Below are 20,391 nucleotides of genomic sequence, written 5' to 3' on the forward strand. Positions count from 1 at the left end.
TCTAGGAAAACGGAGGGAGGTTCAGTAGGCCCCTGCTGGATCTCTCTTACCTTAGCCAAATTGGTGGGCCGCCTTGCGGCCCCTCGGAGACCCGCCACTAGAGCCCGGCGATAAACGGACAGCGCCTCCCTACCTTCAGCCGTATTATAGTCCCAATTGGGCCGGTTGTGCGGAAACCCTTCTTCCGCCTCAGCTATCGTTGCCGGCTGCCCGTTGGTGCCTCGGATATTCTTTCTTGCTTCCTGTGTGATTCTTTCTCTCTCCTCCGTGGTAAAGAGTGCCTGTAAGAGCTGTTGACAATCATCCCAAGTGGGCTGATGGGAAAACATTAGGGACTCTATCAGGGCAGTTAATCCGGCGGGGTTTTCTGAAAAGGGGGGATGGTTATTTTTCCAGTTATACAGGTCTGAGGAAGAGAAAGGCCAGTACTGGAGGGGTGACAGCTGGTTGGGCCCCGCAGGAGCTCCATACTCTCTTAGCGGGAGCGCCACCGTGGTATCAGGCCCGTCCGGACTGGCTCCGCGGCGGCTTCGGGTTCCAGCGGAGGGACCCGAGCCAGTCGCCCTCCGTCCTGATTGCGATCCTGGAGCGGGGGAGGGGTAAGGAGGAGGCGAGAAAGGGGGCCATTCGGGAGGAGGCTCAATCTCAGGGTAGACCCCGGGGGGGGGCCGAAGGGGTCTCCGACTCCGCTGTTCGAGTTGATTTCGATTTTTGCCGTGTCTCCGCATCCTGCAGCGCCAGGACTCGGGGGCTTAGTTTTTCCGCTTTTACCCATGGCTTAACCCACGGGAGTGGGTTCTGCACCAGATCCTGCCACACTGTAATATATGGTCGTTGGTCAGGATGGGACCCCGGTCTCTCCTGGAAAACAATAGCCCTCACCGCGAGGATAACAGTTAGATTAAACGTCCCCTCAGGGGGCCAACCCACATTGAGGGAGGGCCACTCAGAGGTGCAAAAAGTCTGCCAACGCCCTTTTTTTATTTCTACCGCCAATTCATGCGCTCTCGCTCTCACTTCAGTCCAGTGGTCTAAGGTCAAAGAGAGGGGGGTCGTCATAGTCTGTCCCATCCCGTCAAATGAGGTCCACGTAACGAACAAAAACAGAACAATGAACATCAAAAACACAGCAAGACAAAAACAACTTTGCCCGGTTGGTGTCTGTACAAGCCAACCGAAGGCGGTTTCAGACGGGAGGGGTTTTCGTGTCCTCCCTGGGAAAAAGAGTGCCGTTTCTTTTTCTACCTGAAAGGGGGTAGTCAGGCTTTCCTGACTCCCCTTGTCCCTTGGGGCGTCCCCCAGGGTTGCAGCCTGCAGTTCCCAGCACGTCTGCCACTGCAGCCGCTCGGTCCTCACGGCCCGAAGCGGCGGCTGCCCGATACTGAAACCAAAACAATAAAACAATACTTTGCGGCGCCGCACACACTCACACACTCAGTCACTCAGGCCTACCTCCAAGGGGTCTTCGGAGTCTGGGGTTACCGCGTGGATCCCGGACGAGCCCCCAAATGTTGGATTCCCAAGGGGAAGGGGAGGGAAATCCCAACTCACCAGGTCTCGGGATGACGCGGGCCCACAGACACAGAAGACCGAACTTGATGCAAACGCAAGAGGTTTATTGAGCGGAGCTCCGGGTCGACTCGTGTCCCTCGCAGGAGACAGAGGGGTCGACCCCGAGCCTTAGGGGGCAAGTTCTTTTATAGGATTTGGGAGCATAAAGCGGGAAAAGGTTGGCGCGGTTTTTCATGATTGGTTAATTCAAAACATTCAGACAGTTACATTTTATGGCGCGAATTGCTACGGCGCGAAACAGCTATCAAGGTGCACACACATGTCCCCACCTGGCCCCCCTCCACCCCGACCCTCCCAAACTTATCCCTCTGTAGCACTCCCTTGTTCTCAATTTTCTCTGAACAGTTTAGGGTGAGTCTTCCGCGAACAGAGTCAGTTAGGATCGATAGACTCTATTCATAGAAGACTCGCCCCAACTGCCCCTTAAGGTGTTAACATATTAAATTTTTAACATAATTTACATCCTTCAGTCTCAAAGGTTTAGAACTAGAAACCTTGTGTTGAAACATCTTGTTAAAAGTTAAAAGTTTTCAATATGTGAAAGAGACCTCCAATGGTGGAGTTCTTCCATGGATGAATGGGCTTCCTGGAGAATTAAAGAGGAGCTCTCATTGTATCTCATCCAGTGCACACATGCTTGTTGGGGGTGTTACAGAAATAATTTAAATACTGAAGCTCTGGAACTATTCCTACTCTGAAACTCCACCAGTACCAAGGCTAACTGATTATGTTAACGATAAATGTCCCAGTGTGTTCAAATTCTAGCATGCTTAATTGCAATTGCAATAAAAAAACAGCAAGTTTCGATGTTAAAAATATAGAGAGAATAAAAGTAGCTGGCTCAAGTTTTGGATATCACCAGGATTTGATTTGTCATGGTCCTTGAAAATTGCTGTTGTAATTTTCCTGGCACTGTCATGATGCAGATTTGGGTTGTGTTAGGAAAACATAAAGCAAAGGACAGTAAATTGGAGCTCTTAAAAGACTCTATGATCCCTTTTCTCTGTCCCCCCCAATATATAATCTTTCCTTCATTCTATTGCTAGAGTTATCCTTCTAAAACAAGATCGGATCATGCTGGGCCTCGGGTGTGATGGTGGAGAAGGGATTACTTTTGAGGAGGCCTGGTTACCTTCAGTATAGAACCCAACTCCTTGGACTTAATAAGTGGCATTTCACAGACTGACCTGCACCCATCTAGAGGCATCCATTATTCATATTTTTCTCTCTAAAGTGATCTTCACTTTATTCTTCACCTGGAAAACTTCTTGTCTTTCAAGATCCAATTTAAGTGTTCTCATCCCACTAATGCTTTCCCAAGTAGATTTAACCATTTCATAGCAATCTGCAACATAGCTCTAATAGAGCAATGAAGATATTCCTCTGTAGTGATGATGGTCAACAGTCTCCCCCATAGCATTGAGTTTAGGAGCCGATTCTGTTCTTTTCCTCTTGTGTCTCCAACATGTTGACTGGCTCTGCCAAACTGTTGGTGGATTTGTACACATGTGCACATGCACACAAATCCCAAATCTACCTTTTTCTTTTTTTTGAGTGTGCAAAATTGTACTTGTAGTCTGGCCTTTGCCTTAGTAAGTGGGCCCTTATAAATAAGTATAAATGAACAAAGCAAAATAAAAATCTGTTTTCCAAACTTAAAGAGATTGTGGTAAGTTGTTCTAGAAGATATACAAAAGGGATGATATATGGATGATATATGTTTTCTCCATCACCTTCATTTCGCTCATCACCACCTGGTTTATATGTTGACCAAGGATACAAAGGTACAAAAATAGCAGCCAAGATTATAACAGAAGACTAACCAATAACTGAATTTTCCCCTTTCATTATCTGTTTATAACTCAAAGTGGGGGTTGGGGGGTCAATTATGTCTTATGTACAGCATGACTGATGTCTGACTTAGGTGAAATATTCTACACCTAAATCTCAGTCTCTTTGTCTGTAATATACATAGATTTATAACTACCAGATAGTGTTGTTTTTGAAATTAGATATTCTATCATAAAGAAAATTTCTGATCATTTATAGTTATTACCTTGTTCCCACACACTTGCCATAGAGGTCTATCAACAAATCCTCACCTGCGCTCTTCACCTGCTTTCTGTTCCTTCAAGATTCTCAATACCTGTGTTGTTTTGTCATGTTCTATACAGAACATTGAACAGAGGAACCCTAAAGAATAGTTTATTTTGTTTACTCAATTCATATCATTATGACTCTTGCAAGTTGAGTTCCCTGGACAATAGAGTCTGAGACAGAGATTCAGGTACAGGAAGTTCACTACGAAATGTTCTTGAGATTGACACTTGTGGGAAAAAAGGAAGCCAATTAGAAGGAGAGAGAAGTTGGGCTATGGTGAAGCCTCAATCAAAGTCTCAGCTTACTTGAGGACTTCTGAAGGTGGTCTGATGCCTCAGAGTTTTCCTAAGTTGGGACAAAGGACTCAGATCCTCATGCTTCCATGTGGACCAGTTATTTGATGCAGGCTGCCAAGAGAAGAAGGCATCACCTTGGGCAGTCAGCTCTCCTCAGCCAAGGCAATTCCTGAAAAGTGCTGATGCTGAACGCTGTCTGCCAGAAGCTATCATCTCTGAAGCTGAGGAAATAAGTAAACAAGTCTTGAGGCGGTGTGTGGGTGGAGCATCACAATGTCCGCTACAATGACATCATTTACAGAGCTCATTACCACTGAAAGTACTTAGGAGATGGAATGGGGAAGAAGTCATCTCTAAAAGTTTAAAAAATTCAAGAACAGTTATGGATTAAATTATTTTATTTTTCCTTTTGTTTAAAAGCAAGAAATGGTGAGTGGAATAGGTCAGAAGGTTATTTTTGGACTAACAGTTAATGTTGAGGGCAGCAAAATATAATCCCTAAGGAATGATTTGAAACGACTTTCCGTTAATAGATACGTGTTCTGGGAAGTCAGTTAACCTCTTGGACTTTCAGTTTCCTGATATGCAGGTGACACTATCTCACATCATGTTTATGAAGATTAGAGAGAGCCTTATGTGAATCCATCTTTACATGAGGAAGGATGGCGTGGTAAAAATGATCTTAGTATTATCTTAGGATTGGCTCTTGTATAGTAGTCCTGGGAGTCACTCTGTGTTAGTGTGAGTTCTCTAGAGAAAAACAGCCAATAGGATATATACATTATATATACACGTATATATAATATACATATACATATATATATATAGAGAGAGAGAGAGATTTATCATAAGGTATTGGCTCATGCAATTAGAGGGGCTGAGAAGTCCCCAGATCTACAGTCGGCAAGATGGAGACCCAGGAGAGCTGATGCTGAAGCTCCAGTCGGAGTCCCAAGGCCTGGGAACTAGGAGATCCAGTGGGACGAGTTCCAGTCTGAAAGCCAGCAGGCTCAAAACCCAAGAAGGGCTCATATTTCAGTTCAAGTCTAAAGGCAGGAAAAGACCAACGTTCCAGCTCAAAGCAGCAAACAGAAGGAGCTCCCTCTTCTCAGCCTTTTTGTTCCAATGGGGCCTTCAACTGACTGAAGGAGGCCCACTCAAATTAGGGAGGGAAATTTACTTTACTCAGTTTTCTGATTCAGATGTTTATCTCATTCAGGAGCATGCTCAAAAACACACCCATAATCATGCTTGGCCAAATGTCTGGGTTCTCCATGGCCCAGTCAAGCTGACACCTACAGCTATCACACATTCATTACTCCAAATTCAAGCGTTGTATTATAACTCTTCAGGAGTTCACATCATAACAGAAATTCAGGAGTGTATCTCTAACCAATTGATTTAGTCTCCATCATCCATCTGCTGGTGCTGAGCCCTGGATTCACCTGGCAACCACCCATCTCTGTTCATATCAGCATATTCTTGGGGCACTGTTATACAGGACAACTCCTTGCCCTATTATTATTCTTTTGGTCTACTTACCCAGCATCCTGCTAAACACACTGCTAAGCACAGTGTGCTAAACACAGTGCAATTATCATTAATTTTTAGTCCCTTAGGCATTTGGAGAGAAAAGACTTCTTCAAATCCTAAGGGTAAATGAAAGGAAGAACAGAGGTCCTCAAGTCAAGGCATTAAAAATAAAACCAGATCTTTGCCTCTAAGAATTAACTGCCTGCTAATCTTTCTCCCTATCTCAATGAACTAGGAGGGAGGGGAGGAGTGCCTTTCTTCTCCACAGCCAATAGAATGAAAAGCCCTGCCATTATCCTAGCATCTGTAGGGATCCAGCTCCCAGGCTCAGTGATTGTTGGGTGCCTGCCCGGTTTGATGGTTTGAGAGTAACTGTTCGCCTCTTAAAGACCTTGAGCTTTTGACTTCGTAGACTCTAAATTGTGTTACACAATCCATTTGAAGAGGGTCGTTGCCCAATAACGCTGATCTATTTTTTTTCCACTCAGAAAATGGATTATTTGATTTTCTCCTCCTCCCAATTAGCATCAGTGGTGGATTTCCTAATGGTGTGATTTGAGCTTGAAGGTTAAACATGGCATGCTTGTCTGTTGTTCAAACCAATGCTTCTCTGACATTGCTGTTCCTCACCTTAACTTCCATCGATGATTTGATTTAAACCAGCTGTTTTTGCTAATTCAGTAATTAGTGACTTGGCAAAGCACTAATCTTATTGGGAGGTAGAAAAAAATAACTCAGATTTACATATGTAATGAAATTTCAGCATGAAAAGGTTGTTCCAAAGAATGACAATATCTAATATGAAACTCAAATTTAGAAAAAAAAAAAGAAAAAAAATTACTAAATGCTCTAGCACCTAACATCCATAGAGTTATATTTCTCCATTCTGTGAATACCAAATGTGTGCCTGGCATCGTGCCAAATGCTTTATATACATTATTATAATCCCTGAGGGGATCCTACAGAATAGTTATTATCGGCTCCACTTTACAGATGAGAAACTAAAGCCCAGGGATACTCAGTGTTTTTCCCAATGTCACATGGCCCAAAAATGAAAGAGCAGAGATTCACACTTAGTTCTGTCTAACCCCAAATTCTAGGTTCCTTAAATTATTTTCCTCAATTAAGATATTTTCTCCCACTCCCAGTGAGTAAACTTCTGTGCAAATCACACTCATCCCAATTCAAGAAAGCTGAATGTATTGTCCTGATCGTTCATGTGAATGGCTAGAGTGTTATGTACAACGGCTCTACAGAGGGAGCTGGATGTATGGACTCCATTTAAGGAGTGTAGCTCTCCATTTAAAGATCCAAAACGTTCTGTGCATTTAGTCATGTGTTAGAAATTATTTAACATTGTTGGAATTTTTGCTTTTAATTGTCTGTGTACATCAGGTTATGTTACAGGTCTAGACATGGCAATTCCACCTGCATTAACCTAACTGTTGGCATGGATGTGTATTCTTTTGTTCTCAGGCCTAATGGCATTCTCTATATTTTTATGCCAAGAAAAATTTCTGAGCATTAGAAAAAAATATGACTTTTTTTTTCTCTTATCCTCTGCCAGCTTTGGACATAAACAGCTAAATGATGACTAGGTCTACAATATTGTATATAGAAAACTCTCTTAAAGATAAATAGATCCATCCAAAGAAGGAAAAAAGGATGCTTCTTGAATGAATAGGTCTCAAGCAGTATAGTTTTACATGCATTATCTCATTTAATCTTTCCAGGAACCTCGTGAGGTAGTGTTTTTAGAAACGAGGACACTGGGGTATGGGGGATCAGAATTGGCCACCTCAAAATGTGTCTCTTTGGCTTTAAGAACAAAAGACTCTGAAAGAAACTTTGACCTTCTCTCTAACTGCCTAAAAGAATTTAAGATAGAAGGCCTGTTCCAGGAAGGAGCTAACACCATAAGATAACATTGTCTATAGCCAGCCCAGCAAACACTTGTTTAACATATATTTGCATTTCCATCTCCATGTAAATTGCCTTCCTCCCCTTTGAAGCCCCAAACCACTATCTCCAACATCCTCCTTTGTCTTTAGCTGAAAATGTTACTTAAGTTAGCAGCTTTGGCCAGTTACTCAGCTTTCCTGGGTCTCTCCCATGTGTATGTGTTATAAAGGTTTGTTTGATTTTCTCCTGTTACTCTGTCTCATGTCAATTTAATTCTTAGACCAGCCAGAAGGATCTAGAGAGGGCAGAGGAATTGTCTTTCTCCCCTACAGGGCCTGGAGAAGGTCACAGTGCTAGTGAAGATGAATATTTCTATATCACAGCCCTCTACACAGGGGGCTCTACACTGTGTAGAGCCACAGTGTTTTCTACACCCATGATAAACATAGCTAATTAATCAGCACACTTTTTTGTGCTGAGCCTGGAAAGTTTTCCAAAGCTCCTTCTCCACATTGAGTGCCCTTCCATCAAAAAAAACACACAACCCTCTCCGTAGTCACCAGGATTGATAAGAAGTGGCACACACTTTTCAATCTAGTTCTAACCCTACCACTAAGACATTAACATGCTGGCAAAGCTGTTTAGATGTTTTAGGGAATGAGGCAGGCAACCACATCATGCTGCTGCCTCACTTTGGCGAGTTAATACATCTTATGTGGTGGATTTGCCTGCCAGCCTCTCTAATAGGTCACCGAGGCCCAGAGGAAGCAGGTGATTACTTAGGCTGACTGCCTTCCCCAGAGACAAACACCAACAAGCCTAAGGCCTCGTCATCCTGGGGCCTGAGCCACTGTTTACAGATCTCGAGTTTCATTTCACTAAGAAAACATATTTTACAATTGATTTTCTCTCAAAATGCACTTGGGTTTTGTAAATGAACACAGAAAGTAGTTTTCTAAAGTTAAATAACAATTCCCTGGCAAGAATTTGCAGAGCAGCCTCAAAGTTAAACATACATATATAAAACAAAACTCCCTTTCCTTCAATACCAGTCAACCAGGTCTCTTTATCATTTAAATTAGGTGAGTTGAGGTATGCAAAGAGCCTACCCCATGCTGGGACAGGATAGACACTTAAGATGTCACCTTTGTATTCTGACCCGTTTTTTTCTAAGGATCCCCTCCCTCAGATGCCTCTGCAGATAATTGATAAAGATTTTGAGTTAGTTAAGCCCAATCTTCTAATCGAATTACAAGTAACGTATGCAAAAAGATTTTGAACAGAAAGTCCAAAGATTGCAAACACTATGATTGTAATTATCTGTAACTAATTCTTTAGCTTCATTTTTTTAAAAACCCTTTGAGCTTATTCACTAATAGATAAAAAAGAAAAATTTAAAAGGGAAACGTATTTCCTTTCAGAGAGAGAAAATATTCAAAGAGACTGCAGAAAAGACAAAGGATGTAGAGTCCACAGAAGGTAGTTTGTTCAGCTGTCATCACAACTTGTCATCAGAGCCTTCACCTGATTCTGGTGTGGGAAAAATAGTGGCCTCATTGTGAGGTGGGTGTGTTCCCTTCACCTTTATTTCAACTTTCACCTTTTTTGTAAGAGTTTGTGAAGGCTTATTATTATCTCTTCTCTACCTATTTGATAGAATTCTTCAGTGAAGACACCTGGGCCTATACTTTTATTTGTGGAAAAATTTTAATGATTAATTCAAGTTCTTTACATGTTATATGTCTATTCAGACATATATTTCATCTTGAGTCATTTTTGGTAATTTGTATCTTTCTAAGAATTTGTCTGTTTCAACTAAGTTACCTAAATTTTTTGCCAGAAAGTTAACAGCATTTGGTTATAATCCTTGTAATTTTTGTAGGATTAGTAGCGATGTCCTCTCTTCCATTACTGATCTGGTAATATATGTCCTCTTACTTTATTTCTTGGCTCGCCTAGTTAAAGTTTTGTCATTTCTTTTTTTGTACCTCTGATTCTTATTTGCTACCTTCTGTTATGTTAAACAGATATTTTCTAGTGTACCATTTTAATTCCTTTGTTGTTTTATTTTTTGCTGCATTTTTAAAAATAATTTTCTTAATGTTGCTCTAGGAATTATGCAACTTTTTTTATAACAATTTCAGATTGTATTAACTTAATTTCATTATAATAAATATAGAAACTTTGCTCTACTATAACTCTACTTTCCATCCCCTTTGCAACATACATATATACAAAATACATAATACATGTGTACATGATTTATATGCTATAACATAAAATTTTTGCATCATAATTATTGTTACATGCATTTATCTTTTAATCCAGTTAAGAGAAGAAAAGGGAAAATTTAATTATATAGCTTCTAGTGGCCTTTATTTTCTCATATAGATTTGAGATACCATCTGATTTCACTTCCTTTTAGCCTAAAAGGCTTTTCTTACTATTTCTTGTAAGGCAGGTCTGCTAGGAATAAATTTGTGTTTATCCAACTTGCATTTCCTTGAACTTCTTGCAGGTGTAGATCAATGTTTTCTGGCTAATTTGGGAAGTTCGGGGCCATTATTTCTTCAAATAATTTTTCTGTCTCTTTCTCCACTCCTCTCCTCTGGAACTCTCATAACGCACTTGCTAATGCATTTGATAGTGTTCCACAGGTCTCTTTACTTACTGTTCTTCAGATTGTATAATTTTTATTGATCTATCTATCTTCAAGTGCACTATTTGTTTCTTCTGCTATCTCATGATGGCAGATAAGCCCCTCTAATAAATTTTTTAAATTTAAGTTATGGTACATCTTAATTCCATTTTAAAGCTAATGGATACTTAAAAAAAATAACTTCTATCTCTTTATTTGATATTCTCTCTTTTATGGGTCATTATTATCATGCTTTTCTTTAATTCTTTAATCATGATTTTCATTAGTTCCTGGAACATATTTATAATCACTGCTTTAAAACATGCACTTGCTAGACATAATATCTAATCCCACTCAGAGACAGTTTTATTGACTGCATTTTTCCTGTGTGTGAGTTACACTTATTGCACTTTCCTGTTACTTTGCATATCTCGTAAATTATTTTCTAGGACATTTAGACAATATTTAATAGCAATTCTAGATTCTGATCCCCCTACAGTGTTTTCATTAATGTTTTTTATGCTTTTTCTTATTTGTTTCTGTGACTTGCCTGGTTTAATTCTATAGAGTCTGTCTCCCCCACAGTATATGGTGTTGAAGTATTTATTCTTGTTTTTGTTTTTAAGCATAGCTTCCTAGGGCTCACACCTGGGTCAGCAAATCTTATGGCAAGCCAATGATTGGTCAGATGTTTTGCTCAAAAACCTAGAATCAGTAAGTCTTCTATCACTTGCTTATAGATATATGTATGTTACATAAAATATTTGAAATTTGAGAAGTTTAAAAACATGCCCCAGGTTTTATTTTTCCCTTGGGCTTTCTCATGTCTCTTCTGCATGTGTGCGGGACGTCACATTCAGCCAAGGGTTTGTAACTAGGTAGAGTCCTCTCCATCCTCTCCTGGGCATGCGCATAGTCTTGCAAATGCATGCTGCCTTCCAGACCGCTAGGGCTTTGTGGGAACTTATGAGGGCTCACTATGGTTGCCTCAATTCTTGGATCCCCTAGTTATATTTCTGGCTTGTCTGCCAGTCTGTTGCTTGACCCGACTAATATTATAACTTCGGACTGTGATGTTGACCTTAGATGTTCTTTTGCCACAAAGATCACTACTGTTTCAGACTCAGAGACGTAGGGTTTTTCTAACTCGCCTCCAAAACAAGTCAGCCTCCTCCAAAAATGGGTCTATTGCTTTTCACAGCTTTACTGGCCCTGGTACAACTATCACACCTATGGAGCTGGGAGAAGAGCAATAACAAACTATTGCTGCATTTAATTCATGCATCCCGTGTCGTGTTCTGTGAAGTCTGGCGTCAGTCTGGTTGTTTATTGCTTTGAGGTTAATTTTTTTCTTTTTCCTTTTATTGTACATTTTGTCTAGATAGTCCCTTTAAGCTCATCTGAAATTTTTCAGAAATTTCCCAAGGTGAGATTACATATTTCTTTATCTTGCTCAACACTTATTGAGGCCTGTCAATTTAAAGACTTGTATTTATTTCAATCTATAAAATAGTCTGCTAACTCGTTAGGTGTTTCCTTCTCGTATGTTCTCTAGTCTTTCCTTCCGGAACATCTAATAGATGGGTGTGGAAACATTATGTTTCTCAATTTTTTATTAAAAATTTCCAGATTTTTCTTTTTTTTAATTCTTTATTCTAGAATTTCTCAATCCACATTTCTGTTTTAATGATTTGCTCTTCAGTGGTGCCTTGGTTATTTATTATAACTACTGATTTTGTAATGTTTACAATTATAGTTTTCCTTTATAAGGTCACTATTTTATTATACTTAATGACATGATAGATATATTTTATGATATAATATCGTTTCTTAAACTTCTGTACTTTTTGAAAGTCTCCTTTTCATTGTTGTATTAAACCTGCTTGCCTTTTGTTAATTATATCAGCTTTTCGCAGGTGTTTTCTGGTCTTCTGTATGGGTTCTCATCTTTGTTTCTTAGATCCTGGGTAAGCATGTGTGTGATGCTATACCTTAGTATTGTCGTCCTCCTTTAGTGGCCATGGGAAGGCAGGAGAAGGCAGTATTCAGTAGTGTACAGAAATATCTAGTTTTTGTTGAGTATTGAGAACCACACCGCCTGTAATTTCCAGCCTTCCAGGAAGCTACCCTGACTTTCATACCCCACTCTCTTTCATTGTCTAGTGCAGATGCTTCTGCAACACAAGGCTTTGCACAAAGGGCATTAGAGTCAAGGGATCAGGTAGTCTGCACGATCATGCATGGTATTGCAACCACCTAGCCCTGAGTAACGATTCCTTGATTCTTTCTGTTCCCTGTGATCCCTCCATTTCTTAGTTTGGGAAACCTTGCCTACACTTCTATTTTTTATCTAATTCTTTCCAGAGTCTGTTATGGGGTATTTTTGCATCAATAAAGTCTCATCTGCCTACTGTCTTTCAGAAAATTCTCACAATACCTGGTCTGCTAAGGCTATACTTTCCACTGTAACCTACCAAAGGCTGTCATAGATTTAATTTAAAAATATATATATTTTTCTGTTAATTTGAAGTGCACTATCTGCCAAAACTACTTACTATTGTATAGCCAATTTTTCCACAACATTGCATAATCTTGGTTTTTTTTTGCACATTGTTGTACCACCAAAACCTAATAAATTCATTGGGAGTTAATAAATGTTCAACAAATGAATTATTTCCAGGAACAAGTAATTTTAGTGACAACATAATTTATATATATGTAATTTAATATCTTATAATTTGACATTTATTTAGCTCTATTAGAAATTTCAGTTGTTTCTTTAATTTCAGTATAATTTTCCAGTCAACACTCTCTTTGTCTCTCTATGTTGCCTCCTACATAATTTCTTCAGAACTTTTTCTAATTCTATAATTCTGTTTTCAGTTTTGCTTAATCTGCTATTTCATATTATTCTTTTCAATATTTAAATGTTTATTTCCAGGAGTTGCACTTGTTATTTTTAAAATCTAATTTTCATTTTTATCATCTTTGCTTCTTATCTATAGTCTTTACTCCCTCTTTAAGTATTTAAATATAGTAAGAATATTTGTGTCTCAATACACCTATCTTGAGGTCTTTGAGGGCATGATTCTACTTTTTGTTGCTTTTTCTTACTTTCACTTCTGTCTTGTGTAGTTTTTTTTTTTTTTTAATTTGGCTTCTAATTACAAGCTCATATATCCTTAAAACTTTGCCCATGGGAAATCTTTGAGGTGTTAGATGAAGGTGGATTACTCTTGAGGGTATTTACCTTTGCCTCTTCCAGGATCCTGGGGACAATACCAACTCAGAACCACTTTAACCTAAATTCTCAGCCTCTAGTTTTAATCAGCACCAGGCAGTGTAAATGTGGGCTGTAAACCCACATGAGTGCTGGTTTGTGGTCTCCCTATTCCCAATAACAGTTATATTCCGCTGTATCCAGAGCCAAAGACCTAGACATAAATTCCTTTTTTAATTTATTTAAGCATAGTAAGAATATTTGTGTTTCAGGATACCTTTTCCTGAAGTCTTGGAGGGTGCGGGGCAGCTGACTTTTTTCTAGCTAACCTTGACAGCATTATGTGCACCCTCCTACTAGTCTCTCATTCGAAACTGCGAATAGATTTTTGTCTGTTTTTTTAAGCCCTTCATCCTGGACTGTAAGGTCACAAAAACTAAACCTGAGGTCACTAGGATTCAGCAAATGATTTATATGTAGGAATTGCTTATTGCTATGTGTTCCCTCTTTGACATAGTTTTTGACCTCTAGGATTCCTTCTTTTCTTGTCTACCCAACGACACATTTTTTTAAATCCAGTATTTTTAACTGTTTTTATTAGAAGGATCTGCAAAATATCTGTTTTGCCATACTACTGAAAACAGAAGTTACTATTTTTCTAATCTGCAAAAGACAGAAAGAGTAAAATCAATTAATGATATGCTCCAAACGTAGGGCATCCTCATTAAATACAGCATCATTGCACCAACTTGTAATGTTTTTTGCACTCTTCCACTCAAACTATCCTCTTCATATCTTCTTAGCCAAGTTTAAACCATCTTCAATGCTCTAGTTCAACCTCCGACTTAGTCTGTCTGAATATTCTGGCCACTATTAATTTGATACATTTCCTGCTCACATGTCAGATACATAAATGTGTTATAGGATTTCAAATTAGAGAATGAATTGTCATCTCTATTTTATATATTAGGAAACCAAGCTTAAGACTACATAAGTTAGGAAGCACTGAAATTGGTGGTTCAAATTTTTTGTTAATTCCTCACCTTGAGGCTGCAATAACAGAACACCACATCTTACTTATTTCTCTGCTGCTTGCAATTGTATCTCCAGGATGTGAAAAGTTGTAGCTCTTAAGGGTAGCTCGGGATGGAGGTAGCTTTAACCACTGGATTGTATTTATAAGTAGCCCCATGAAAATCCCAAAACCTGCATTCTAAGTAAAATGTAGGCCTGCTCCACATGCTACTTCAACTGCGGAATAGAAATAAGTGTTACCTAAGGGGCCATGACAGGCCCTTGGCACTTTATGGTTCTGAACGGCCTGTCCTCTAACTACTGAGGCTGACTTTTTGACTGGTGCTTCACCTTCAGGAGCAGCAGCGAGAGCTCAGCTTCATCCTGCCTCTTTTTCCCATCCTTGTTCCTGAGAGTCTCTAGAGAGTTTAGATGATGTGCCAGCTCACGGGATATTTGGTTTGGGTAACCCTGCTCTCAGTAACACTCGTACCACTGGCCCTACTTTTAAAAATCAAGAACATGCAAAGCAGCTTTTTGAAGACTTAATAGTGTAAAGTGTGCATATTTTAATAGAGCTTCACATATCTCCTTATGATAAGCAAGATGCTGGATTTTACTGAATTGCTTTGTGCAGATTGAGAATTCCTTGTGAACATGTCCTTTCCTCTCTCTAGGTTCACATCTGCTCTGTACCATGAAAGGTTAGGACTAATAATCTTAGAAATTTCCTCCAATTTAACACCTTATCACCACGTCAATTCCTTTTCCCCTGTCTATACATACTTGTTTGAATTCTAGCTTGATTTTGTCTCTTTCAGGTCTGTTCCTTCTATTACCCTAATATACATCTGCAATGTGAGAACAGAGACTGTGTCTGTCTCTGCTGTCCATTCCGCATGGCACCTATGACAATAAAAGCACATGACAGGCCCATAGAGAGTGTGTGTCAAATTGATTTCCATGATGGGCCTGAGTCACGGTCCACTATTCCCCTGAGCCCTCCTTCAGTCTCATACACCACACTCCAGTGTTCCTTGGGAAGCCAGACCAGATCTGGATTTTCTGTCACGTATGTCCCATGCTGCCAGGGCTCTGACCTCACCTAGTGCCCTATACCCATAGTCACATACCATCTACAACAACCAGTAAAACGACACGAAGCCAACAAGTACCCATCACCATTCCCTCTTTTTCATACACCCACTCTACCAACTGTGCTGTTTAAAAGTAATAACTAGCATCTACATACCCTTCCAGCTTATAATTCACTTAAGTTCACTTAGGAAAAAGATTGTGTGCAAATAATATTTCCAGATGTGGAAAGCAGGGTTCAGAAAAGATAAACAGATTGCCAAGGTCACACAGCTATTTAATGGCTGAGTCAGGTCTGGCATCCCATGAACTCCTATGACCAAAACATCACATCACCCTCTAGAATACTGGGCAATGTGTAGTGTCTTGCTCAGGGGAAAGAAGAAGGGCAGATTCCCCACATCTTTCCCTGAGCAGCCCTGGCATGAGATCTGTAATTTCTGTGGGTGATCAGGATCAAGCATCTTAATTTACAGGCTTCTGTGGGAAACCTAGAAATGCATAAGTCTGTGCTTGTACTTGTGTCACGGTTTTAGGTGTGTTTGTGGCTCAAAAGATGTGTTGTAAATGATGTCTGAAATAGGAAATTCTCAGCTCTGAACTCCAGGATTTCATGGTGAAAGCTTGAGTCCTAGTTGGGCACCCGGTATTTTTGCTCAAGGTTCAATTAAGACACAACCCAGATCCCTTGTCTCCCTACAACCTTCTCAATTTCGAATCCCAAGAAATTACCCAAAGTAATATTTAGACCCAAACAAGTCTCAAATTTGCTTGTTTGGAAATAAAAAGGGACAGAGGAATCTTAAAAATATAAGTTATTTTCAGATTGAAAAAAACCCTCTAATGACCTCTTGTCTTAGTCTATTTGGGTTCCTATAACAGAATGCCATAGACTCGGTGGTTTATAAACAACAGACATTTACTTCTCACCATTTTAGAGGCTAGGAAGTCCAAGATCAAGGTGCCAGCAGATTTGGTGTCTGGTGAGAACCCACTTCCGGCTTCATAGACATCTGTCACATGGTGGAAGGAGCAAGGGAGTACTTTGGGTTCTCTTTTATAAGGGCACTATTCCCATTATCACATTGGGGATAAGCTTTCAACATACGAATTTGCAGCGAGACAAACATTCAGTCTATAGAACTTGCCTTATTTGAAAAAACAAAACTTAACACAAACTTTGTTATGAAAACCAAAGATGTAATTGTTTTGTTGTTGTTGGGAAAAGCAATTTAGTGACACTAAGAACTAACTAGAAAATCATGGAGCGACAGCACAGCTTCATTTTCTGGAGTTTGTCTTATCACCTTCCCACAATCGGATTCTTCAACCTGCTCGGCTTAACACTGTTTCTTATATGTTATTTCCCATCTCCCACTTCCTAATAATTTTGACTTGGTTCGAGAATATTTTTGTATATCTGCAAGATACATAGCACTGCATCAGGGGCTCAGGATTCAGTTACCTAATTTATTTGTCACCACAATTCTTATGAAGCAGGTGTTATTTCCAGTGAGGAAGCAGGGGGTCAGCGAGGCCAAATTACTTGCCTAGGGTCAAGGAAATAGTAAACAACAGAATAGATGTGAACTATACAACCTATCTCAAAAAAAAAGCACTGGGCCGGAACGCCTCTACAATACATCAGGCCAACACAGTGGCCAGAGGCCACCCCTTCCAGCTTTCTCACACTAGAAATAGTAAGAAAATTGGTGGGCAAGAGTCTGTTATGCTTCCTGTTTGCCTTCATCATATTTACTGCTGAAATTTTTTTAGGGACCTCAATTTTCTAAATATCAAGAGAATATTATGTCTTAATTTATCTGATTGCAGGTTAATTCTTATCACTGAGGTACACACACACAAAGTACTTTCTATGAGAATGTAAATCAGATCATCAAGAATGTTCAAGATCACGTATCAACACTCTACCAGTTTAATAAAACCAACAGCTAACATTTATTAAGCATTTACGATGCAATACGTCAAGCAAGGTGAAAAACACTTTTGAAGGTTTTGCCTCATTCAAGTCTCCTAACAATGCTATCATTATCTACATTTGACAGATCAGAAAAACTGAACATCAGAAAATTTAAGTAAAAGGTAGAGCAAGAGACAAAATAAATTCAACCCAACACGAAGGCCTCCATATAACATCCATCTGCCTGCAAAAGGGGGAAATCAGGATTCGTAGAACGGGCACACATTTTGTTACTGAGCTGGGGTGAGAAGGTGAGCCTCCTCCTCGTGTAGCCGGGACATGCCCACCGCCATGTGTGCTCTGCCTTCAGACATCCTCAGTGCCTAGAGGTGTCTTTATGCTTAAGCTGCCAACTGCTTAGACCCAGCCGATAAAAAGGGGGCTTCAGATTTGCTTATTTCAGATTCCCGGCATTTCCACAAGCCTCTTGGACTGGTTATCACTTAGAGTGACCTCTTCACAGTGCTCATTTTTAAGCTAAATAACAATAGCAATGATTACAATAAGAAAAATGATTGATAATGATGATACTGCTGCTGCTGATGATGTTATCACTACAGGTTCCCTTCCAAGGAGCCTCGTTTGTCAGAGAGAACGAGTTGAGGGGAGAGCAAACTGGAAATCTGCAATGAAAAGACTTAGCTGGTAAAGTACCATATGTGAATCTGCTTTAATTTCTGCATTTGCTGTAAGACAATGTGAATTCTAAATGGCACTTCAATCTGGAAAGTGTGAAGTGTGAGATGTGAAATCTGCACTGTTAAAGTCGTGCAACTAAGCTCTGAAAAAATAATCTCAAGTAATTTGAGACTTATGCACCATTAAGACCATTTCTCTTCCCATCTACCCGTGTGGCCAATTTTAATACACAGGTTTCCTTTCAGAAAAGCTGGGACCATCTTCCAGCCCTGAATGACAGGCCTAGACTGTGAGATGCCCATGCAACTACCATCTGGCTGCAGAACAGTGACCATTCTTAAAAACAGTAATAATGGGGCTCCTCATTTGATCTTATTTAATTGCCATGCCTTTTAAGTCAGTTAGATGGAGATTTCAAGCTTTGCTGACACATGAGGTGGGAGGGGAGGGAGGGGGTTATGTGCACAGCTCCCTCTGCTCTCTGTAATCTTTCTCAGCCTCCATTTTCATAATGGATGAATATTTATTCTCTGGGACATTTTATAAGCAAAACAGTCCTGCCTTAGAGGAAATAATTAATCCTCAGGAGAAAAAAACTAATCTCTGAGAAAGAGGATTGAGACTGGGCATCTCAAACCTAAAGAGACTCAGGGTGTGATCCTAGGCAATGAATCAGACATCAAAATATGGAATATTGTCACCTGTCATAAAGGGATATTTCTTATCTGCAACTTCATATCACTGCTAAAACAAAAGCAGTATCCATGGACATGAAATGACTCTTATACTTGCAAATTCTCAGAGGCCAAAATACTACTTTTAATTATGATCCAAAGCTATATCTTATAATAAGTGTAAGGTTTCATTGATAAAATGCATATGAAATAGTTAGTGCAGGCTCTCATACCTAAGAAGTGTTCTCCTGAGTGTCTTTACTCCTTCTGTCCTGGACAAGCCACTACTGATTTCCTGAGACAACACACAGTGACCTATGCCATCTATTTGTCAGAGCACAGCATGTGGCTGCTGGGGAGGACGCAGGCCGACATAAACCTCGGAAGGGAAACAATCCTCAGGGCCCAACTCTAGCCAAGCTCAAAGTATACAGAAGCATCCTTAAATGTTCACCAGCCTCTACTCACTCCTCTCTGAAATCTGGAGCTTATACCCACCCAAGGTCAGTGGATAGCTGACAAATTAGCTAAAACACATTTACACCAAATTTTTCAGAGGTAACACAGAACTGCCTCTTAAAGCCACACAGAGCAAGCCCATTTCTTCTTTTATATATGGAAGACCCTATAAAGCTATTTGGATGTTTGTCACCTGAGATAAATTCTGGTACTGTAGGTTATATGGTCTGAAGATTCAGGGATGGAAAGGCCCTCACTGGGAACTTTATCCCATATCATCCATTCCTTGGGCAGCTGATCAATGAGACGGCTATTCATTGTTACCTCTGTGTTACTCTTTTTGAGCCTTTAAATGAGACTCTTCTAAATGAGCTTCTTTTACTCATAACTAATATTTGTAGGACACTTTAAGTTTTGACATAACTCATTGCAACTTTTATATAATTTAATCTTCACAACAATGCTATAAGGTAGTTATTACATTTCCCATCTTACATGTGAAGAAATAATGGGCCATAATTTACTAACTTTCCCAAGCTCATTTAATTTGAAGATTCAAACATGCTTTTGTCTAACTGCAAAATTCAGCTTCTTAGTGCTGTAGTATGCTACCTCTCTCTCTTCTAGCAAGAGAGAACCATACTATGGCTAAGGAATAAAAACAGTACAAGCAAAAAAACCCCACAAAATCCCTTTCTCTCTCTCAATATCTCTTTCTCTGTCTGTCTTTCTGTCGCTTTCTCAAAATCTCTGTGTCAGTCACTCACTCACACACACACACACACACACACACACACACAGTCACAATTGGACAGTTAAGAAGAGTTACCAATATGGTACGATAAGGGAGATCAGGAAGTTCTCTTACCAGAAAATATGTCCTCAATAGTCCTATTTTATTGGGTCTTGAAATCTCATTATTTTCTCATCTATTTTTGAATCAGGAGTGCTCTCCAAAAAGCCCTCATTCTTTTGAACATATGCTATCATTTACCCAGTAGTACATTAATGTCATTAATGTGTGGCCCATTAGAAATGGGTCACCAAAGTAAGGTTCAGTGAAACAAGGCCCAAGACAGGGGATGAGGAAAGAAAAAGATGACAGCAGTCCTAAGGCATCTATGGGTGCCAGAGCACCTAGAGATCGAGGAAGTCTTTGTAGGACATCATGAAATGTTCACAAATCCATCATACAGATAAAGAATTATTTTAGGATCTTAAAATTTGACTTCTGTATTTGCAACACAAAATCAGCTACCAACATGGAT

Source organism: Diceros bicornis, chromosome 6 (genome assembly GCF_020826845.1).
Source record: "Diceros bicornis minor isolate mBicDic1 chromosome 6, mDicBic1.mat.cur, whole genome shotgun sequence".
Classification (NCBI taxonomy): Eukaryota; Metazoa; Chordata; class Mammalia; order Perissodactyla; family Rhinocerotidae; genus Diceros; species Diceros bicornis.